The sequence below is a fragment of the Anser cygnoides genome, chromosome 2, assembly GCF_040182565.1.
Source record: "Anser cygnoides isolate HZ-2024a breed goose chromosome 2, Taihu_goose_T2T_genome, whole genome shotgun sequence".
In the NCBI taxonomy this organism is placed as follows: Eukaryota; Metazoa; Chordata; class Aves; order Anseriformes; family Anatidae; genus Anser; species Anser cygnoides.
Genome location: NC_089874.1, coordinates 117,279,383 through 117,283,991, shown reverse-complemented (window position 1 = coordinate 117,283,991; position 4,609 = coordinate 117,279,383). Strand labels below are relative to the sequence as shown.

The following is a 4,609-nucleotide window of genomic DNA, read 5'->3' as shown; positions in this document are numbered from 1 at the left end:
AATGCTTCATTTGGAGGCTTTGTCTGAGTAAAGTCCGTAAGAGCAGAAGTACAAATATGCTTTAGGACACATGAACCTATGTGTAGCACACACTGGTTTTTTGTAGGTTACTAAAATGAAATATTTATAAATTGAAAGTATCTGTTTACATCCATTAGGTCATCAAGCACAGACGTGCATTAAAAAGATTTTTGATATGAAGACTGCATTGTACTTCCAATGTCTTTGAACATCAGGTGCTGTTTATAATTTTGACTGGAGAAAATCTCTCTGATGAATTCCAGCTACTTTGACATTGTCAGAAAAATATTAACAACATATTTTGGAGGCATAGCAATGAGATGTAATGGTGAAACTTTCTACTTATGACTAAAAGATTTTGTACATTTCTGTTTACCTTTTCATAAAACCTTTTACCTTTTTATCTTTAACTTGGCAATGCTGGAAAGGCTCCAAGGCTCTTGGTATAAAATTTGCATTGACTTTTTTTTTCCCTCCCAAATACAGATTAATTTCCATTCTATATGTGATGTGCTTTCATCTGTCATCTCTAAAAAGGTAAAGCATTATATTAAGTTAAAAATACAACGATCAAAATCAACCATTGGAAAAGCTTTTGTACGGCAACTAATTAGTTAATGTTTTTTATTTCTTCCTTTTTTTTTTTCTTTCCTTTTATTTTTTTTATCATTCACCCAGATCTGAATGGTCTGCAAAGCAGTTATGGCTTCTGAGAGTATTGCTTTTTAGATAAAATGGGTTTTTAGAGAAAAAGAGAAAGAAGGAGGTATAGGGAGCTGGTATTCCCACCTTTGTTGTGTGACAGTCACCAGAGATGAATGGCTACAGCAGCAGGTGACAAAATGCCACTGCAAGACAGGTGCCTAGGAAGAGCTGTGCTTCAGAAGAGGCTTGAGGGAGCCTGCCTCAGGTGGACACAGTCCCGTTTAGACAGCTGATACACCCATGGCTCTTCTAGAAGTCTGAGTTCATTTCGGAGAAACTAGAGGGTCATAGGCATCATTTCCACTTCATTCAAATTTTGCCCTTCATTTTATATATATTTCTAAGTCTAATTATTATTTTTTATGCTGATGATTATTCAGAATGACAGGTAAGTAATGCGTGCCATTAGCTGAAGCAATACTGCTTAGCCACCCCAGTTTTCTTTGTGATACACTGCAACACGTCCTATTTTCTCAGTCTGCAAGCATCTCTGGAGTGCAAAGTGTCTCTGGTGAAAACAATCCCCCAGATGTAATACTGGCTATAGTGTAACCGCACCAGAGATGAGCTAATTCTGCCTTGGAGGTATCGGAACCACAGGCAATTCAGTAGACCTCTAACATTTGCATTTGAGCCAGATTTTTTTTTTTTTTAAGTGAAATTCTAAAGAAGCTGCATCAGGAACTCCCCAATAAAAGTAACAGGCTGTTAGCATTTCAACTGTTTCATTTCAATTATGCTAATTTTGCAGATGCTACAGCAGCATATAAGATTCAGTAGCAACAATCCTGACTTTACTGAGGTTACATACACATTTTTACAGAGCTAGCTAAAGTCTTCCTGTCTTATCTGTTAAACCAGGGAATGCTTGCTGTAGGAACTAAAAATAATGAGGGTAAATTGTAATGCTAAAATGAAGGAGAAAAAAGTCTTTTGAAGTATTGCCCTGTGGGACTTGCTTAGACTAGTTCGGTCAGGTTTGGGAAGCATTAGAAGACGGAGGATGTGAAAATGCAGAGAATCTGGGTTCTGACATGAGGGAAAAAGCACGCCACCCGTCTGATCACTGACAGATGTAAAGCTGAGCAAGACAGGGGTAAACCCTCCAAAGGATTTTGATGTGGAAACCATGTGACAAGCAGGTAAGTATTATTCATGCTATTTCAACATTTTTAGATATATTTTCTCCTTTTTCTAGTTAAAAAAGTACGTGCTCTGTGGAGCCAGCCAGTTCCTGGTTGCCCCAAGAGAGCAGGATGTGGGAGAGGTGGGGGGCACCAGGTCCCTCAACATGGCATAGACCTGGAGGTTTCTGCTCCAGGGGCCTCAAAACGAGAGGCCTGTGCTACAGTGGGGAAGGAGTCCTGTTAAACCAGAAAATGAGCTGTGTGCTCTAGATAATGGTAAGGAAGAACTGAGGGCTAGTTTGCAACATTCAGGTGTAGCCATTATTAAGAAATGATGCAAATTCTTTCTTCCAGGAGGAAGCACCAGGGAACATGCCTGCATACTGCTTTACCTCTCTGTGGCAATGGCACATTGCATGGGGTGGTTTGCCCTGCTTTACCCAAGTGTGAAAGGCTGGACTTACCCTCACTGAAGAGCTTGCTTTTTCTGAGGAGATGGGGATGGATTCAAGCTTACATTCCTCCGGGAGCAGAGTGAGACTTTTTGACTGTCCTAGGGACTTTGCGAGAGTGGCCTGTACCTCTTCTCTGCTTTTTTCCCTTTTCAGTCTACTTAAATCAAAGGTTTCTCACACAATCATTAAGTTTAATGCATTTTTTCCCCCTGATTTCAGTACAATCTCAAGTGTTTGCTATCAAAGACATTTTTTTTTAAATTTATTTATTTTTAAAAAATTGTTTATGTAGAAAAGGGTGATTCATGCTTCTGTATATAGAGGGACATGGGTAGGTGAAACAACTTATTCCCCACATTGTTGTCTAACCAGCCAGTCTATGCAGACATAGCTAGCAACTATGAATAATAAAGTCAAATAAAACCACTTCCAGACAAATGGGGACTCCCTACAGATCTCATTTTACATTCTGAAGAGGCATTGTGACTCCTTTTTCTATATGTGTTTTATGTAAAATGACCTTTGTGAAACAAAGAAACAGGCCAAAAATGTTTAAAAAATCACTATTTCTGGCATGCAATATTTATGATAATTCATGAAGAACAGTAGCATGAACCGATAAAAGATATCAAAGGGAAAGGATGTACTTTTTACATTTTACAGCTCAGGGGAAACACACTGTAAGTACTCAGCATTACTACTACTCAGCACTACTATTAAATTAACGCTTATAATTGCATGGTCATGTTCTGGATTTCTGTATGCATTGAAGGCTATATATAGATTTGCTTATGATACTGCCACCTTCAGGAATTAAATTTTATGTAAATTTGAAACAACTGTAGTTGTGAGATGAAATAACACTAGAGGTAATCAAAATTTATGTAATTTGCCAGGGTAAACCACTCAAGATTCACGGTGGATTCCCTTTACATCTGACAGATCATCTCTGAATTTAGCCTTTATAGTCTAAGGCTAAGACAATTCTATGGCAATTTAAGGCTGGTTCAAGTGAAGTGCCAAGGGACCAGATAAGGGTGTGCCATGTTAAGCAGATAACAAAAAGCTCTATGAATGTGTAATGGAAAGTAAGTCAACTCCCCTTTTAAATTACTCTGGCTCTGTTTATATATTCCCCCAGATGGATCAAAAGGGTTAGATATTCAAATGTGCCTTAGAGGCACAGCTATAGCAAAAAATGTGGAACTGAAATGGGCAAAATATTTTTTCCATCTCTTTGAACTATCAGAGATTTTTCAAATAAATCCTGCACTGCTGCACTGGAATGAAGAGAGGATCTTCCAATGTTTTAAGTACCATTCATATCAAATATGGATTACAGTAGCCCTGTAATTAATACAGTTTGCAAGAATGTATTGTGATTTCAGTTGCTTCTTTGAATAATTAAGAAGAAAGATATGTCCCAAAGTTTTTCATATTCCAAGAAAACAACCTGAACTGTTTATTTTATACTGTGCCTTGCTCAGGCTCTTTAATTAGATCTACATAACATATGAATGAATCTCACAAAAACTCTGTTCACAATATCACAAGGGCCAATATTAATTTATCCATCTTTTGGTGTCTGTGATGTAGATATCTGCACCTGAGCTAGTCACACAAGAAAACTAGGGTCACCCAGTCAACTTTTGTATTCAGTGGAAGTACAGTAAATATGATCAATGCCACACAGGGCAAAATTAATCTGACCAAATGTAGGCATCTAGTTTAGGATAAGACACATGCACCAACTGTTGGCCAGATCTCTGCTGACTATAAAAAAAAGGCTAAGCTCAGATGTTTTGTGTCTGTGTAGTAAACACACATTTATTCAGCTGTATCTCACACAGTTTCCCACATTAATAAATCTCAAGGATTGGCTGTCAGTTACCTTGGTGTTTAGAAATAATAGTTGAATGTTTCCTTTACTAATTTTTTTCACACCCTTCTAACCTATCTGACCTGGTCCACATTGTAAAAACAATTAAAAACTTGCTGGTCACCAAGCCTGGTTCTATGACTGATCTGATCTTTGTAGAGATGACCCTGATCAACAGGCTGACATCTATCCTATAAATCTTACTTTAATGAGAAATTTCCTCCTGATGAAAAAGTTTGTGAAGTAGTAAAATCCTTTCTGGATATCAAAATTTGCATCATTCATGATCTTTACATGAAGAGGATAGACATTCAAAAACTGTTATTAAATATTTGGCTTCTGACTTGATGAGTATGCTAATCTTCGTGTTAAGATTGTATTAAATATTCTTCCATTAAAGCACAGATAAAATGGTCCAGACA

At 37.4% G+C, this 4,609-nt stretch overlaps 1 long non-coding RNA gene across 1 annotated transcript; it reads left to right on the top strand.

The window, feature by feature from the left end:
* The first annotated feature begins 1,042 nt into the window (after nucleotides 1–1,042).
* Nucleotides 1,043–2,490, top strand: LOC136789935 (uncharacterized). The gene is made up of 2 exons (XR_010828979.1): nucleotides 1,043–1,868; nucleotides 2,208–2,490. It is a non-coding gene; the product is annotated as an uncharacterized lncRNA (long non-coding RNA).
* Nucleotides 2,491–4,609: the final 2,119 nt, after the last annotated feature.